At 34.6% G+C, this 20,731-nt stretch overlaps 1 long non-coding RNA gene across 1 annotated transcript; it reads right to left on the minus strand.

Moving 5' to 3' along the window:
* Positions 1–658: 658 nt before the first annotated feature.
* LOC138126806 (uncharacterized) lies at positions 659–4,197 on the minus strand. Its single transcript, XR_011157970.1, has 2 exons — positions 1,187–4,197; positions 659–987 (listed from the first exon to the last, which is right to left on the minus strand). It is a non-coding gene; the product is annotated as an uncharacterized lncRNA (long non-coding RNA).
* Between the last annotated feature and the right edge of the window lie 16,534 nt (positions 4,198–20,731).

Below are 20,731 nucleotides of genomic sequence, written 5' to 3' on the forward strand. Positions count from 1 at the left end.
TTTTTTTTTGCTAATGAACGAAAACATTCATAAATGAGGTCAGAAGACCAATTTATTTGATAATAATTGGTTTCTGACCGAATAATTTATGGATGTTTGTGTTCATTAGCAAAAAAATTGCCGATATTAAAATTTTGCACAAGGGGTATACGGCTGATTATTTCCTGAATAGAATGAAACCAAACGCATTATGTATTTCCAATCCTTTTTATTCGAAATAATAATTTTATCGGGTTATTTTTTGTTTTCTCGTTTTGATTGGTCAATATTTGTCACGCAATTGGTTGCTAAACACATGAAGGAAATAATCAACAATAAAAATCGTTGCCTCAACAGGCACTTAATACATAATCTGGAATGAAAACAAAAATAGGTCAAAGTTGACTGTGGACTAAAGTTTGCATTGCCTTTTTTAAATGTAACGTTTGTTATGAAAAACGTCACGAACAGTTTCCTATCGAAGCAGGCGTCAGGCGACCATTATTATGACCACGTTCACCAAGTTGTAAGGAAAATATTGAATTATATTTTTATAGTAGCGTATTTTGCTTAATTAATTTTTTATCGCACCTTAGGATTTCCTTTTTCAATCTCACAATGGTCGAGAAGTTTTCGAAACAAATCATAAGGTGATAAGAGGTGTAAGACTCATTTAAAATACCAGTTGTAATATTTATTATAATGCCATCAAAAGATGAAAACAAATACAGCATAAATGAGACGTGCTCTCTTATCGACATATAACACAAAGACTGAAGCTAGACTCCTTTACACCCTCGACGGGGTGCGTTAACATAAACAAAACTACACACAAAAAGGCGAGGTACGGGGTGAAGCGGGTGGGTCAGGCATCTCGCTCGTATTGGGTCTCCACTTTGAACTCCAAGAAGCACGGCGCCAACCAATTCCAAAAAATGCCTTACATACGACCATCCTGATGGCGGGATGTCCTCAGACCGCACCGACGAATGAAGTTACTTCATTTACCTAGAACCAACCAAACATTAGTTTGGGCCACACCGAGGAGAGGTCACTCCGAATTGAAGAACTCTCGTAGATAACCCAATCACGTTATCGGTGATTAGTCATCTTTTTTGTGTAACAACCAAACTCGTACTACATTTTGGACACTTAGGTCCACCTCATACTTTGATATTTCGGACACCTCAGGTCTAACTCATTATACCTTGACATTTCGGACAGCTTAGGTCCAACTCACACTTCAACATTTAGGACAGCTTGGGTCCAACTCATACTTCGACATTTAGGACAGTTTAGGTCCAACTTATACTTTAACATTTCTGACAGCTTAGGTCTAACACCTCACACCTTAACATTTCGGACGGCTTTGGTCCAACTCATACTTTGACATTTAAGACAGCTAAGGTCCAACGCATACTTTTGACATTTTGTACAGCTCAGGTCCAACACCTCATACCTTAACATTTCGGACGGCTTAGGTCTAACTCATTTTACTTTTACTCAGCACATAGCTTCATACAACAGTTTTGATAACAAACACTTTCTACGGGCAGTGTCGGCCCCGGGCAACTCGGCCCTCCACTTTCTACGGGCAGTGTCGGCCCCGGGCAACTCGGCCCCCCACTTTCTACGGGCAGTGTCGGCCCCGGGCAACTCGGCCCCCCACTTTCTACGGGCAGTGTTGGCCCCGGGCAACTCGGCCCTACTCTACGTCATACGTCTCCACTGAGGATAACACCAAGACCGCGTTGGCCCATTCTTCATTCAGTCTTCTCATTCTGTTGGACGGCCGACTTGGTCTCGGGTGCTACCTTCATTGTTTTGACGTCTTATGATCAACCTTAATTCGTCATACGCATCAACTCAACTAACTTAGTATCAGCGTCTGATGACCTACACTAACGATATCGACGAGCGATCTACTAAGTGTATCGACTTACATTTGCAGAGTTGTCCCAACCTTTTGTTTCATTGGCGGCGACAACCGTGTTTTGATTGAGCCCTTTCTCTCGCAGATCTTTAACTTCGTACTCGACCCTGTGGCTACCTTGCTCGTAATCAACATCAACACAAGACGGTCCACTTGGTAATTGTGAGCCTCTCGTCTCTTTCTGCCGTACTCGTACCTTCTTAGCTCCTTCCGCGTTCGGCTCTTCCTGATATCCAGAATGCTGGAACAGGAGTAATTAGTACCTTTATCGAATGCTGTCTTCAGCCTCAGCGCACTTTGTAACTCTTCCACGAGAGCCCTAAAGCTTGCTCTCAGCTGACAGTCGTCGTGGCTAACATCGTAACAACAATCTTATTATGGCGTTCACACTGCCCGATCATTACACAATCTAACTATTTGACGTCGGGTCGCCCCATACTGGTCTTTCTACCGGAAATCTCTGACAACTTTATTGCCTCTCGACACGCATTTTCAAAAACTGCATTGTTGCTCAACTGCTAACATCAGACTCTAAAATTTGACAAACCGTAGTTAACTTCTATTTTGCTATCGAGTCGACAGTAACATCATCCTTGTTGATCTCAACAGTGACAGGGTAACGACTGAGCGCGTCTACCTGGCCATGCGTGACCCTGGTCTATACCTACTTAATTTTGAAATGAACTCCTGTGCTTGAAGCCACCCTCTATCAACTCGCGGTAATAAATCCTCTTTAGAAAATGTTGTTCTCAGGGCGCCGCAGCAAGTTACCACGGCAAATTGCAAACCCAACAAATATATTCGAAAATGCTGCAGAGCACTAACGACAGTCACAGTTTCTATTTCATACGAATGATACCTACTGCCGTTTGACAACTGTGATTTATTTACTAATGTAAGCCACAACTCTGAGTAAACACAAACATGTCAACATTACTATAGTTTCCCTTTTTTTTTTCGAACACGGATTCTCATTCAACCTCCCGATGTCATTGAAAATCTCTTAAACTCTCGTTAGCAGTTTCAATACTATACTTCTATAATTTCGTACAAATTTTCAAAAATAACCGGACAGTTCCACAAATTGTCTCACCTGTTTAACAACAGTCCTCGGTTCGAGAGACCGTTTCGATTTTCGTTTACTTTCATTTACTTAATTTTGACGGAAAATTATGCTGACGTAGTACCTCTGAAACTGATCGTAACCGTTGCAAACCCTACTTGAGTACTTGACAGTCGTCAACGGAATGATCTTATCATCCACATACGGGAACACTACTGTACCCCTCAATGGTCCGGGTATATTGTTCATCAAATGTTCGAAAACGTAAAAATTCATAATGAGAACCAGATGTAACAAATACGGTTCTCGTCTATCGACACCTGATAAAAACTCGAAACATCTCAAGGGCTGTAACATACTTATACTCACGACCCGCCCTATTACAACCTAGAGTACCTAGACGATCGAGCCGTTCATCCATCAAAGGAAGCGGACGCCTGTCCTTGACGGTTACAACATAGAACCATCGACGGTCCACACATGTTCGCTGGTCGCCACTCGCCAGTCTTTCTTTTCGCACGAAGAATGGGACTCGGTAAAGTTTCCTTTCTCAGTATCGATGCGGGCTCACGGGCTGCAAGCGATGAGTTCTCGAGTATTCAACCCCATCTCTATTACTGTAGCGTCCGTCTTCTCTATGGTGGCCATAGCGTGCGAAACTCAACCTTCGAACCCCGTCAACAAGGCCTCACCCTCGACTCCATCGTCGTAACCAACATTTATCACCGAATGCCAAGTTCTTCGTAATTTTTTTTAAATCACGACCGATAATCCAGTCGTACGTCGTTTTATCATCAACGACAACTACCACCTTGATAACGGCACTCGATTGTCCGACACGTACATTATGTCGACCACATTTTCGACACAACACTTTTAACATTTTCACTTTACACAAACATTACGTGAATTTTGTCAGGGGTAATCCCACTTCTGATTTGTAAGACTCATTTAAAATACCAGTTGTAATATTTATTATAATGCCATCAAAAGATGAAAACAAATACAGCATAAATGAGACGTGCTCTCTTATCGACATATAACACAAAGACTGAAGCTAGACTCCTTTACACCCTCGACGGGGTGCGTTAACATAAACAAAACTACACACAAAAAGGCGAGGTACGGGGTGAAGCGGGTGGGTCAGGCATCTCGCTCGTATTGGGTCTCCACTTTGAACTCCAAGAAGCACGGCGCCAACCAATTCCAAAAAATGCCTTACAGAGGTCACCATCTTGCTTCTATCAAACTTTGGTGCGGTGTCTAAAGCATAAGTTTAGAGATTCATGAGAAGTGATTTGGCACATCAGTCCAAAAGGCTGTATCGACACAACATTAGTTGACGAGCAAGGTTCGCGAGTTCATGACATTGGAGGAATGCCTCTCTGATCGTTCAGATGAAATCCTTTCGATTAAACTATGACACCACTTGCAGAAAATTGTTTGTTGCACGAGGCATGCTACTCAAAGTTTAAAACCAGTGTTACTTTTAGGTGGACTGGAAAAAGAAAACAAACCAGATAAAAGCAGGCGTTGCAAATTATCGGTCATGTCGTAGCGAAATTCTGTGCAAGTAAGCGTTCAACGCATGGGCGTAGACAATTTGTGGTCTCAAACGCTACTTTATAATAAATTTTAGATCAGACACTGCATCATTCGACTGTCATAGTAACGCTGTAAAGTTTTAAAAGCGAGTTGTTTCCCATTTGTCACGTGTAAAATGAGTGCGTCATCGCGAACGTTTTGTTCATATGAGAAAAGTAAATAAGTACGTTTCCTACTACACTAAGGATAGAGGTATTGATAAACTAGCAAGCTTCACGCAATCATGATGTCGGAAAGCTCAAGGGAAATAATTTTGAGGCTTACAATATAACATTATTTTATTTCTTGTTAGATACAGATTAAATATAAGAACGAAAAATAAATCTTCAGTATACAGGGTGTCTCAAAATTCGCGAATTCCGAATTCAGAGCATTGTAGGGGATCACTTCAGTAGTCCAAATATGGAAGTACAAAAAAATCGGGACGCCCCTCACAAAGATACATTGGTCTGAAGGTGCACTCTTTGAAGTGCGTTTCCTTCAAATACAGGCTGAAAAGTTCAGTGTTTATTGTTATTTATGGTGTAGATGATTGTGGAAAATAATAACGTAAAACAATTTTTTGAAGAATAGCTTTACTTTGGAGTAAAAAAATCTTAATTTTTTGTAATTTTTCTTAAAAATGGAACGGCAACGTAGCTAGAATAGTATTTTGTCATTGTGGATATGAAGGCTGCTATGTATTGAACAAAATGAAAGTGCTTATATCTTCTTCAGGAAGAGCGAATTTTTTTTCTAAGTATTTTTCGAGCTCCACTTGGTCCTTCCGTACCACGCTGTGCATTCAGAATTGGCGAATTTTGAGACACCTTGTATAATGAAGATTTATTTTCCGTTCTTATATTTAATTTTATGGTGTTATTGTACAGCCGTTCCTGTTTAAAGCATTTTGTAATATAAGCTATGGACAGTTTTCTCGTGGAAATTATTCATATCGCCGTTCATGATTGGCTAAGATCACGAGTCGAGACTCACGGTCATTTTGAATCACTTGAGAACTTATGACGTATATTATTAAAATGTTAATGTAATCAACAACACGCAAAATTATTTATCATTTAAAGAGTACCTATAGGTACTCCGTACTCTGATAGATTGTACGTTTTTTAACAGAAGACAGACCCAGAGAGTAGTGTGGCGGAAATTAATATGCAGGGATACAATGGTTTTCTAAACGTGAAACAATTGAGAGTTTAGTATTTTTCCCTGCTTTATGTTTTGGAACTAGAATTTAAAAACGTACAATTTATCACCGTACGGAGTTTACCTATTACTTTATATTGAAAAGTGCGTGGAACAGTATTAAGTATATCAAGACTAGGCACAGGCATTTTATTTTTCAAGTACATAGTTTTAATACTTAGTTATTTTCTGGAAATGACATTAGCTTTGAAGTTTTAAATGAAAACTTCCCCTATCTGTTTCTTATTTTCAACGGCGTATCTTATTATTATTGACTATGTATGTATAATATTTTGTCATTAAGAAGTCTAAATTTGCTTCACATACTTTCACTTCAATAACTGTAACGTCTTTGAAAAAAAATTCTAATTCATGTGATGCAGAGATTTGCCGTACACGGTAACGTTATTGGAAATCTTTGAGCACTACCTTCTTATTACCACATCTAATTACAAGGAAACAAACACAAATATTTGTATAGTTTGCCTTTATTGCTTGATGTCTTTTGTCGATAAATTGAATAAATAATTAATGAATGAAAAACACATTGGCACCTCTACGATTTTAAGTCTTCCACAATTCCTTTATTTGGCAATAGAAATAAAAAAGTAACTTTGTGTTTACTAGTAAATGCTATCTTCGTTGTATGTAAATTCGACAGCTAATCACTTTTACACTATTATTTTAAGTATAATTTTTAAGAACAAATTAAACTATTTTTTCCTCAAACGTCCATAAAATATGACATTGCACTGCTGCATTGATAATACTAAAGGGTCACTTCATTGTCATGGCATCTAACGAGCTGACCAGCGTCCGTGAAGTTATTATCTCCGCTGATGAGCGGCTGTAAAGTAAAAATTTTACACTAGACAGCGTTGTCGATAGTAATTTTCGAGGAAAATGCAACGTTGGTGGTTTTTTGATTTTTGAATGGACTTTACACTACACATATGCGGTGTGAACGCCATCTTAAACATTTCAAAATTTATCAATAAACATCATCATAATCTGCAAATAAAAATTTGAACAAGAGTACCTAGACCTACAGACTTTATCACATATTTTGTTTATTAATCGTATGTTGTGCCTATGAAACCTTGTAGCTGCCATTATTCATAAATTTAACCTCCAATTTGTGAAAGTGTCTTTGTTTTTCATTTTGTGGTCTATTTTCGTTAAAATAGTAGCTTATTTAACGAGTTCGTGTGTAAATTGGGCTTTTTGTGGCATGCGTGGGCCAGTTTAAAATGCGAGTAAAATGAGCGTTTTAAAGGCCCACGAGTGCCAAAAAAAGGCCCAATTTACACACGAACGAGTTGAATTCAAGGTTTTTTTTGTTTTACGAGCCCATTAAAGGCTCCAAATCGCTTAAAATCTTTAAAATTAGCTTGACGTTTCGTTTTGACAAGTTGTGACATTTATCAAAATCCGTTCACACAGGAGAAAATTCTCAAATTCTGAAAGTGTCGAACAAAAAACAGAATTTTTATTTAACTGAACAAAAGGCATTTATGAGAGAAAGTTATTTTGGCAGCGGGCGTAAGATCAATGGAGAGTGGTTTATCACTTTGCTGAATGTAACATATTATCATGCTGAACATGCGTTCGTAGAATTGTGCAAAGTACTGTTAATCACAATGGGCCGTATGATTTCCCTTTCATTAAAGTTAAAGAACGTCGTTAAATTGATTTGTCTCTGTCTAACATAGTGCTTGGCATATACTCTCACTTTGTCTAATCAATTATTTAGCTAATGAAAGGCTTAACGAATGGGAAATCATACGGCCCATTAATATTTAGATAGCTAATAAAATTTTCAGTTATAATATCCCGATGCATAGATTCTACCCGAAAATTTTTTTGAGTGCATTGCTGACAAAGTTAGTTATTTTGTCAGCAATGCACGAAAATAAAATTTTCAAAATATGAATCTATGCAGAGGGATTATTCGGGAAGAAAATTGCATGAATACATTGACCTTTAGCGAAGGACAAGAAATGTATCTAAAGTTTTTAAAAAATATCAGGACTCTAGAATTTGAACTTTTATTTATAAAAATCTAGTTATCTAATAAAAATTTTGCTATTTTTGTTATACTGGAATAGTTATTTCTTTCCACCTAGAGTATACTCGTACACTATGCATCAGGTTAATTTTTTTTTTTAATATATACCTCATGTTTATTTTTATTTATATACAAATTTACAATATTTCACGAGTGAAAATGAGCCCCGCGGAATTGAAAATGCAACCTACAATACATTTCCAAAGTTAACGTGGCTATTTTAAATAGCGTATTGTTTTAAAATGAAATTATGAATCCGTGACCGCTTTGTTTTCAAGAATTTGATTTGTCAGAACTGACATTTACGAAAAGTTAAAATACCACGATTAAAATGTATTCGAACGATGAGAAAACAGACATGATCCTGATTTATGGCTAATGTAATTAAAAATGCAGACAATACACATTTTCCCAAAAATTCTTTGTTTTCTCACAATTTCATTTAATCAAGCAAATGACGTTTATGTCAATATTTACGAAATTGCAAAGCTAACTGTGTTTTGGGTTTTTTAATCAAAAACAAAATCCACGTTTACTTTGGAAATGTATCGTGGGTTGCATTTTCAATTCCATCGGGCTCATTATCACCCGTAATTATTTGTCATTCATCTTGTTTGTACCAATAAATTCAATTATAGTCGGCGCGGCGTGATCTTCACGTGATTTTCGGGGGATAGTTTCCTATTGGTTAAAGGGCGTACGTTAAAAAGCCGAAATTTCCATCCATTTTTAATGTATGTACTTAGTAAGATTTAATTTCCCGGACAAAACTCAAATTTGGCGAGGCTAGGAAGTACGAACTATCATGTGAACACCTCGTGACTACTGCACTGGTTCGCCACACCAACAATAGTGTGTCATCATTTATCGTTACATCCCTCTTAATTTTTAAATTTTATAACATTGACACAGATTTTTAATTATTTGGTAAACATCAAAAGCTTGCCCCGACTAGTTGTACTGAGGTGTACTTATATAAATAAGTATAAACACGGAACAGTTAAACAGTTTTATAACTAGTTGTTATCTCTCATTGTCAACTTATCACCATAAAGTTAAAATGCTATTTATGTCTTGCAATAAATTGTAAATTTGTTCTTTAATATTTTTAAAATTTCCCATACTGGAAATTCTCTAAGTAAGTAAGTACACTTATGACTCTTATAAAAATGATATACCTATGCAATTGCAATATACAACGTGTTCCAAAAATAAGTATGTACTATTGCGGACACGGAATCTTGGCCACGACTGACATTTAACTGACATACTGACAAATATGTGTGAACTGGCTTTTATTGAATATAACCCAACTTTTGACTCGATAATGCCATTTCCCTGCTTTTTTGATGTCACAAGAAAAATTTCAAAGTGATTTTTAATAATTGTCAGTTATTAATGACACTAATGACTGCTTTACATCATTTTTTTTAGAAAGGTCTAAAAAATGTTGGCCAAGATTCCGTGTCCGGAATAGTACATTCCTTTTAACTGGTAACAGAATGCCTAGAACATTTTTAAATATAATTTTAGTAAACCCTTTAATTATTATTATCAAGTAACGATCTATGTATTTAGTTTTACAGAAAAAAATAATTTTCAGTATAACATTGTGATCGAGTCTGGTTCTTTTTAATCGCCTTCTTTTTCGTTGTTTTAATTTCTTTTTTTGTCCTTTCTTTTTTTTTGTCTTCAGTATTTTTCCTCCCCATAAATTAACGAGCTATCTATTTACTCACATTTTATAGTTATTTGACCTAATAACAGTGACCATGAAATAATACTTTTTATAAAATCAACGCAAAACGTTGTGTTTTTAGAATACAGTTTTTCCGCTCTGCGGCCGAGGTGTAGGTAGTTTTTAGTTAGTTTTGTCCGACTCCACAAGACAGGTGTTTACGTCTTGATTCTGTGATTTACGCTAAAATTTTGTGAAAATGGCGAGTTTATTTTCGAGTAGTGAATACATAGATATTGTGTTGGTGCATGGTGAAGCGTCGGGAGTGCTCCTCGAATCTAGAGAATTTCCGTGCTACTTCTTGTGGGGGTACATGAAGGATTTGGTATATTCGATCCCAAATGACATAATTGAAGTTTTAAGAAAACGGATGGAAAATGCTGCCACAACAATTCGCAATAACAGAGGAATGCTGGAAATGTGGAAGAATCATTTCGTCGGCGCATTAATTATTGTATTGACAACAACGGCGTTCACTTTATGCACTTCTTGTAATGTTTAGTGATTACTGATTAAGTGATTACTGATTTCTCTAATTACTTCATGAGAATTTTTACGGATTAATAAGTACAGGAGACATTTTGTCATTATGTATGGGCGACTCATGAGGGTCAGTTTAAAATATTTATTATTAAAATTCTTTTCATTTAATATCTACCATATGATTCTCTTTTTTCTCTTTCACCCTTATCATTATAGGTTACAGCAACAAGTAAAAGTTTTCTTGCATTTGTTTTTTTTGTTCGCTTATCGGCATCGGCGAAGCAAGTAATCCCCATAGGTAGGTAACGAAATTTGTGCCAAATCTTTCAATAATTTTAGCTAGATAACTATAAGGTTTAGGAAAAAAATATATTTAAATATATTGTCGCTATTAACGAGTTCTATTACCAGTTAAAATTAATGTACTTATTTCTGAGACACGTTGTATAAAATGATCATTTATACTGACGACCCAGAAATCATATACAAACTCTCGCATTTGGGCAAATTTAGTGACGATAAGCTCACAAACTCGTACAAAAGAATTTCCTTCGATGCAACCCTACAAAAATATTCACTCTTGAAGTTGAATGTTGAAAATCGATTCTTGCGATAATATTTTTATTGTTCAGTCAATTTTGCAACCATAGTCTTCAGTTTAATTTTGAATTTGCTATTTTCACCCATCTTCTATTTCAATTTTGGTTTGATCAATTTCATCAACATTTCCTTATTCATGTTGTTAGCTTATTTCTACAGCTGTCTAATCTATTTCACCAACGCTTTAATTCTGATTACTTTTTTGCTGCACACATTTTCCGGTTTTTGATTTCTTTAAATCCTTTTTTTTTATTCCTCCTCACCATTTTCATTTAATTTTTTTTTCACAATAACCACATATTGGTGCTTCATGTTTTTTTCTTTTTTGAAGTTGTAGCAATCCCATCCTTTTTTAAGTGACATACGTTTTTTACCTCTACTTTCTAAATTATTTTTTTCTATAATTGATTCAAAAAATTGAAATTCACGCATAGTTATTTGTGCCTGAAGTGGGTCATTTTCTGACGTGTATTTTTTTTGCATTGTTAGTAAGATCGAAACCATAGAAACCATACAAAACAGTGTGTGAAAAGCAATTTCACGCATACGACTATTTCTGTTTTTCATTTCACGCACTGTTTTTTATTAGTTACCTAGCAACATGGTCACTGCATTGAAACTTCAGAGTTCCTTCAAAAATTTGAATTTTTAATTTCAATTTTTTGAATCAATTATAGAAAAAATATTGTTTATATTTCGTGCGCGAAGATGTTTTTGTGCATTCAAAGGCTTATACTGCCTCGACCTTCGTCTCGGCGTAAAAGACCTTTTCATGCACAAAAAACACTCTCTTCGCGCACAAAAATAACTATTAGCAAAGAATAAATCAATAAACATATATGAAAAGTATGTAAATGAATGTGTTATTTAGTTAACTAGGTGTAAAAATGTCTATGGAAGTTAATCACAAAATTGTAGCAAAACAACGGTGTAGGTGGGGGTGCAGTTTAACGCAAACGCCGTCGTGTAATGCAATTTAGCTCGCAAATCCTCCCACCCAATTAACTGATTGTTTGGTAGTCAGCTAGTCAATTTTGAACCAACAAAATTAGACAAAGTTTTTGTAATTTAATCATGGTTAAAGTTGGGCGAGATATGTGATTGTGGGCGCGTTTCAACTAAAGCCGGGATCTGGGTAAAATTTTCAAAGTGAAATTCATTTCGCAATATTATATGAGGCAGATCCGGGGCGATATTATTTCCATTTTGTCAAGGCGAAGGTACGCACCTAACTTTAATTTTCATTAAACAGGGTTGATACGGACTAACTTCGCTTATTTTACGTCTGTTAAGGGTATTATACGGTCGTTTGCGTTCGTTAAAGCATTAATTTTTCTCGTTATGTTGAATGTGGATGGTGTGTGGTACATATGTGTGTCGTTATTAAAGTTTCTGTGTTTTGCGGAAGATCTAATCTTTGATATTCTGCAAACGTGCATGACTCGACGAAAATGTAAAAAGGGAGTAAGCCACAAAAATAAGAGGCTTCGTTTTAAGAGATACAGTAATTTTTGCTGAGAAAAAGAACTTTTTTTTTAAATTCAAATCTGTCGCTCAAGATAATTTCAAACGTGCGAAAGCTGCAGAAAAATTGCTGTCTTTATTAAAATGTGTTTAAACTTCTTCTTCTATGAAGAGGCAATTGATTCACCTTCCGTAGGTGAATAAATTAATACATTTTGATAAAATAATTGACAAACAATCTCTTGGTGATTTGTAAATTCAGTATGATTATTTCCTTCATGTGTCTAGAAACCAATTGCGTGACAAACATTGACCAATCAAAACGAGAAAACAAAAAATAAGCCGATAACATTTCTCTAAAATGCACACTGTGCAATAATCGGATAAAAAATGTCGGTCCCTTTTTTTTTAATAAATTAAGTATTTTGAATAAAAAGGATTGGAAATAATGCGTTTGTTTTCATTCTATTCAGGAAATAATCAGCCGTATACCCCTCGTGCAAAATTTTAATATCGGCAAATTTTTTGCTAATGAACTCAAACATCCATAAATTATTCGGTCAAAAGACTAATTATTATCAAATAAAAGCCCTCGACTTCGTCTCATGCTCTTATTTGATAATAATTGGTCTTCTGACCTCATTCGTTCATTAGCAAAAAATTTTCTGATAAAAAATTTTGCACTTGGAATATAATTATAATATGTACTGTCCATTATAGACAAATAATAATAATAATAAAAATTATTATTATATAATATGTGATTAAATTTTCCAGACAAATATAAGCTTTAGACTATTTTGATAATATGCACATTTATAATGTGTGCAGTGCCACAAAACTTCTTCGTAAGTCATAAAAAGCATGAAATTATGCAGAACGCTTATAATTGATAAACTTCTCACGAGTTGCAAACTATTACACACTTATACAGATTGTGATAAAGTAACGTAAAAAACTAAAAATGTCAGGTATTTGTGATTACATAATGAAGAAACGCTAAGACAAGTAACTTAGGAAATTAAAGCTTTATTAATAAATAATTTTTACAGAAGTATCCGCTACAATCATAACGCTATAACGACAATTTTTTGTTCAACCATACAGGAAACGAGCATTTCGCGTACCTACCTAAAACAGACCGCGAAATCCACGGCTTAGATCAAAAATCCCATACCCAATACGGAAAAAAATTACATTTCCTAACTTATTGAACAAATATCAATTTTATTCCTGTTGCCTTTTAGTAATTCATCTGTAAAATGACATTTGTCGTTAAATAATCATTAACTTCCAGCTGTGCTGTCGAGTTAATAATCACTTAGTCAGAAAACAAGTGTTTCCATAATTAAGGTGGATCGATACCATAAGATAAAAATCTAAAATGATATTATTATGTTATAGAATAATAAAATAACCAATGCATTAAAAAAATTAATCAAATCTGACGTTTAATTTCCGAGTAATAAATCAATAAATTTAGATTTTAACACGGGCTTAATAAAGAAACTCACGGAAACCTCATATTTCTACAAAATTTAATCACAATAATAATAAAACCCATAGACCCAGGGCGACATTAAAAAAAAAAAAGAAAAAAAAAAGGCTATATTCTATCTCGTAATTCGGAAGTCACGTTAAGCCATTGGTCCCTGTCTACTGAGTTGGTCATCATGCCCCTCATAGATTTGTAAACCAGCCCTAGACTGTGAAACAAATTTTTTATTTTTAAACCCATAATAAAAATTTCAAAAAATTCAAATTGTTGAAATCTTGTAAATTACCTAGAATTTAATGGAAAGTAAGTATGTAATGCTAATTACGTAACATTTTTTTGAAAAAAATCGTAATTTGATTTGATGAAACGTTTTTTTAGCAGTAAAATGAAATACATACATAGTAATTTACAAGGTGATTCACGAATAGTGTCCAATTTACCACCTTTATTCCTGCAATATAAATTACTCTCTAATTGAGTAATCCGATTTCAGAAAAATGAAACAATAGTGTCGATCAAATGTGTCAAATATAATTACATTTTGTAAATAAATCAGACACTATTCGTGAATCACCCTGTACAAGTTTTATAAGACACCATTTTCTCGCACGCGTTTTTTAGAGCACGATGAGCGCAGCGAGGTGTGCTATAAAGCAAACAAGTGCGACAAAATGGGTTATAAAACGAGTATAATACAATATTTTTTCTATTTTGCCCTTTAAATTTAAAAAAAGTTCAAAACATAATGCTAGGAAAATTATATTTAGAGAACACATTGGTGGTTGAAATTCAAAAAGGTATATTATTATACTCATGTCATATCGTGAGGAAATTCCTTAACATTGACACAGAACATAAAACACAAAAAAGTCAAAATGTGGAGGCGAGACGCCGGTAATGATGTTGATAAGCACTGCACTATTACTTGATAGTATTATCCATAATAGTGTATGTATAATCTATTCATTTTGATTGTGACCACTCCCTAGTAACTTTTCAGTTGCTAGGTTATTGATAGGGAATTTTAGATAACACTAAATCCAGTCGCAGTTGGCAACTCTTGGAGGCGCCATTTTGACAGAAACGTCACGCTCACAGAAGACAGAACGGAGAACGACTTGCGCAAACGTTTTTCGACGTACAGTGTGCGCATATCTATAAAATTGAGTTTTGGTACACAATTTTAGAATTCAAAAAGAAAATGCTACGTCGTCTGCTCAAAGTTGGGACCAAACGGTTAATATTGACTTATTTCGAGACACTTATTGAAGCCAACGGGAAAACAACTCACAAAGACGAACATCACCAATAAAGTTAACTCTATTTGTGCTTTTTTGTTGTACATTTTGGCTAGTAAGTGTTGTAGTTTGATACCTTCTGCCTTTTCATCCCCTGTAAATCTTTTTTTTTTAACTTTCTGTCTGATTAGTTTTTATCTGAAAATATTTGTATTAATCAATGCTAATTGAAAGTTCAGATTACCTTTAGTAGGTAATCCCCAGGCATTTTTCGCGTCTGTCTTACTGCCAAATGACCATTTCCTTCGTTCTTCATTAATATCGAGAATTGTATGAGGTGATTTCGAAGTTTTTACGTTAAATAATCTGTACCTGGATATAACCCAACTTTTCAACAGACGTGATCACAGAATCAGACAGACGTTTTTAGTTTCTCCTGTTTCAAATATTGATTTCCGTTATTAATATTGATAAATACACTAAAATCATTGCTTTACTACCATGGTCAAGTTTTGACAATTCTGACATTTTCACATCATGTTCACACCACACAAATATTTAGTGTAAAACGTATGCAGTACACAGCTAAACAGCGCCTACTATGTTTTTCGTTGTGGTCACAATCAAAGTGAATAGATAATACTCTGGCAAAATTGCCGTGCCGCCGGGTGGAGGTGGCATACGAGTGTTTGGCAAATATAAGGGTTGGTAACGCTGGTAAATAGATGAACAATTGTAAGTTTTTAATTTAAAGTGTCGTGAAGTGCAGTGATCACGTAGTAACAACTCACTATGAGTCACTGCCAACATTAAAAACTTAAGTAAATGTTCCTGAAACGCGTATCGAAAAGAGCTTCTTTTCGAAACCCGTTTGAGTGTTATACTGACTCTGTTATAGGTGCAAAATAGAAAAAAATATTTTCAATGGATCAAACCTCAAGAGCTGTTAGCCATCATGCACAAAAGCTTCGTTCGGATTGTGCTGTTGTGATAGCTATTCAAACAATTATTTTCACTAGTTTTTTGCTTTACAAGAGCATTCGAGACACTTTTCCAGATTCCGCATTATTATCGGAAATTTTTGAATTGTAAATCAAAAATGTTATGTAATTATGTTATCAATACAATTTTTATTTTATTATATGTAGTTCTAATATGTTACTAATTACAAAATTCAACAAAATATGAAGCCTGTAATTGATTTATTACTTTTTTTTTTTTATTGCCATTCCCGTTTTTAGCCATACGGCTTTTTACGGTACCTTTCGGTCGGCCGCTTTTTCCATTATAATTTCCTTTTTGCCTTTCTCAGGTGATGCGACGGGGCTCCGGGGCACTTTCCCCGGCCACTCACGCCCATTCCACCTCACATTCACAGACATACACAACAACATTCATTACTTATTCATCTTTTATCTATATTGTTCAAAGTTCTCTTCTCAAACCTTATTTATCGGGTACCTATATTTTATGCAGTAACAGTGGTAGCCCTAACTTTTGAAAATATGCAGACAATTTTTTCGGTTTTGCTAATAAATTATTATCATTAAACAATTCTGTTTGAACAATATCTTTAACAACTGAAATTAATTTAAAATATGTGATTCGTTCTAAAGCTAAGTCTTGAGTGCAAGTGATACATATTTCACGTTCTATCTGTTGAGAGCACTTTCCGTTCCCGGAGCCATTCATTTCGTGTCGCAACTAGTCTTTCATCCTTTCTAACAAAAAACCTAACAGTTGTTAAATCTTTCTCATAAAGGTTGACATATACTCAATTTCATATAAATGTGCATCTAAGCAAGCCATGAAAATCTGATTTTCTGTTGGTATTAAAGCTAAAGCTAGTGAATTTGACTTTCAAAGTTGCTTGCTCTGCGCGAATCCGATTTGACTAATTTTTCAGTTTTTGTCCATTTTAACATTGCTGATTTCAAAAGCAATGTCACGTCTTTTTACTGATTAAATTAAAGTAATTCATATTTGTTTTTGTCTTTGTATTTTTACCAAGTAAAGATTTATTGGACATGACCTTCATAAATGTGACTTTTGTAATGTAACTAAATTAAAGGTGCTTTTACAAATGCACAGCTCCCTTGATGAACATTTATATGAAATCAATTATAGTAGGTAATCCGAAAAATTTTCGGAAGAAAATAACGATGCTACTAACTAAATGTCTTGACAATGCGAATTCCTTTATTGCAACATTGTTTATTACACCGTATCCAATTTCTAAGGCAGCAGCGCGTTTATTTTCAGGTTTTGCTTTAGCTCTCCTACGTTCGGGAGCTTGATTATTCATATTAAAACTCTTCAGCTTCCCTTTTAATTTCGTTAATTTATTCTGTCTAATTTCATTAAAATGTTTGTTTCAAAATATTAAACAGCATTTTTAACTTCGATAAGATCTGTTTTTCAGTTTCGGAATTGATTAACAAATAAAAGTTGAAGTTAGTCTTTTTATGCTAAGTCCAGAGATTGAAAACCGAGACGAAGTCGAGGTTGCAACTGGGCGAAGTACAAAAAGACCTTCTACTCTGAATGATATATGTATACTATGTTATCTTCAAGCGGATCACAAAAAAAATCGGACATGAACTTAATTATTTATTTTTGTTTTCCTGCACTTACATTAAAATTGTAATTTTCAAACTTGCAGTTTTCAAATTTTAAGGCACCAGTAATTTCTACTTCCCTTGTAATATTATTGGTAATCTATGTTTCGATAATATGTATTAGTAAAGTCTACAACGCTATCTAAATTATCTAATGTACGTTCTGCAAATTTCCAGGTAAAACTTTCCTAAAATGGTGAATTATTGCGATTTGTAAATTTTAGTATGCTGAACTTTTACTAAGATAGCAGAGCCTAAATCTTCGATATCTCTCATTGTCAAATTAGCATCGACAAGCGCCGGTCACACTTAAGCTACAGTAATAATTTATAATTCTTCATCTAGGGATCTCAGAAATGTTACCTTTGTAGCAAGATACAGGCTCATTATAAATGATTGTCCCATCGCAGTTGGCGTTGAAAACCCACACAAATTTGTGTGCCGCTAGCTTCGCAACGTTAGACAAACTAGTAGACAAATTTACACTACAGCCAGCAGCGCTACCTATCCTATCAGCGATGCTAGTCTCACTCATGTTATATGTGCCGCAAGGCACATTCAACTACGTCGCCAACGCCTACTGCGATGAGACAATCATTTATAATGACCCCGTACTTTTCATCAGAAACATTATGTAGAAATCATGCACTTTTCGGGACTTTGGTGGGATTAGATCCTACATAGAGTTTGCCGCGATCTGCGTCACTTCTGGAGACGTGCAATGCATTTCATTTTCCATGGGATCAATTATACTTCAGTTATTCGCTAAATATAACAAAAATGATCAAAACGTGAATAGCAAACGATACAACTGTTTGCTTTTTAACACTGACAGCTATCTTGCACTTTATTTTTTGACATCTGTATCTGACATCCATGGACACGCCCACACGGGACGACTCGTGTTACACCACAGTGGAACCGGTTAAATATTGGGTAATAATTTCGTTATTTCGCATTTCTATAGGCTTTTTTTTAACAGGGATATTAATTATTGAATATTTCGTGTAATTGATAGTTGTAATTGATAAGTAAGTCGTGACAAATGCTTCAAATGAGTTACATTTGACTCGATCGAGCCACCTGTGGACACTTCTACCCTAGGACTTGAAGTGTTTCTACTCCGCTCACAAAAAAATGCCACTTTAACTGTTTCGATGTTTCCGTATGTCTTTTCGATTGATATGCTCAAATCTAACCTGTGTTTTAAGCTGTATTTTTTGTTCAAGAAACGACATACGATTTCGGATTCATGGATAACTCGATTATAAATTAATTTGATCATTCGATATATTATATGGAGATACACAAAGGCGCGATTTTTGACTGCTTGAAGATATTTTTTTTTTGTCGCAGACATTTTATTGTCAAGTGGTAAATTACACGTATCGTAAACAACTCTTATCCAGTGAAGAATTTTCAGCAGATATGTAGTTTAAAATATTGAAATATAAATTTACTCAATCTGATAAAAATGAGAATTTAAAGTTGTTTTAAAAAAATTCAACTAATTCCAGTGTTACACATTCATGTTAACTCCTGCATCTTATTGTTAGTAAACGACACTACTAGATTGAAGATTGCACTTTTCCTTGCTTTCATCAGCTTTTATCGCCCAGCTGCTCGACATAATGCAATCGTGTTTCTTGTTGATCACATTTCGATACAGAATTAGCATAATAGAAAACGTAAATGAATGTGGTTACACTTATGGTTTACTAGTTATTATCAAAGATTTATGTAACAGAATATAGCTTACTCTTAAGTTGATAGGTAAGTAAAGGTTGTTATCGTTGCTGCCGAACTGAGGTCTTTAAAGGAAATAAAAAACACGACAAGTCTAAATCTCATTTCTTGGAGCGAAACAGTGTCAAAATTTAAATAATCATACCGATCAAAAATTTTATATCTGTATAAATCGTGTATAAATATAATCTTTTTCAGATAAAATAGGAAGTAAAAGTTTTATGTTCGCGTTTTAGATAGGTATATTTCATATCTCTTTTAAGCTGATAGATTACAGAAATATTATTTTCTTTTATTGTTTTATTATCAGAAAAAAATGTGTTTGTCAAACACAATTGAAATCTTGATGATGAATGAAATTATTATTAGTGAGAATTATGCTTTCCACCAAAAGAAGGATATTTAAACTTTTTAAGTTTCAATGTTGTTTAGTATTAAAATTTAAGAAATTTCACTGCTTACCAATTGTACGAGATTTCTTAAGAACAACGAGTTCAAAGAAACTGTACTCACCGATTTAAAGTGTTAAATATACTAAAATAGCCATATTACATGCCCCCCCTGCAAATTAATTTTACCTGTCCGACTGTTTAAAAAATGAGGTTAAGTGTCACACAACACACCTGTTTCGTTTTTGTTGGACCAGCCTGTATAAACTTCTGCCTTTGGTTTTAAAGGTGGAGTATAAATTAGTCTTCTTTCTTTTATTTTAAAGAGCCTTTATCCTTACCAACGGAATGATAGCAAATTCTCTATGGTTTAGAATTTAATTCTGAATTACTTTCTTTGGGCACTTTTAACGAGAAATTTATTACAGACAAATTGTCTTAATTAGTTTTTCCTTCTTTGAAAAACGAGAAGAGGGAGGTCGTTCTTAACAAGCAGAGTTGTCGATAAAATTAGGTTACGAATTGTAATACGTACATAACAAAAATTGAAGGACAAATTTTTAAGATAAGAAAAAAATAGTCTAATTGTCTTTTAGAATTGGAATGGAAAAGCACCTGGGGTGAAATATTTCCGTTTTATCAAGTATAATTTCTTATCGAAAAGCCACGAGAATATTGTAATATTTGTTTGAAATTGCTAATTTCGACGAATCCATCTGCAAATAATGATACTTCACACAAAGTTATTTTTTAGTTCTGCTTCTGACTTTCCTGGGCCTTGTAGACATATTGCGAAAACGGCATTAAGGTTTGAGAGGAACTCGGTCGGAATACCACAACACACAGTCTTGTGTGAAAGACGTAATGGATACACGATGGAATAATTTTCGTCATTCTCGAGAAACTTGAAGTAAAGTTTGCGGATGTTTGTCAGATGCTTGCGAAGAGACACCTCGAGAAATTGCCCTATCTCATTAATGCCATACTAAGGGTATATAAACGAGTATATAAAATGCAGAGATAAGGTTACCCATTATTAAATAAGCCCTTTATTTATAATTAGGCTTTATGAAATTACCAAATTACATTAAGGGCATAATTCAAATGGAACGGCTGATACATACAAA

Source organism: Tenebrio molitor, chromosome 3, assembly GCF_963966145.1.
Source record: "Tenebrio molitor chromosome 3, icTenMoli1.1, whole genome shotgun sequence".
Lineage (NCBI taxonomy): Eukaryota > Metazoa > Arthropoda > Insecta > Coleoptera > Tenebrionidae > Tenebrio > Tenebrio molitor.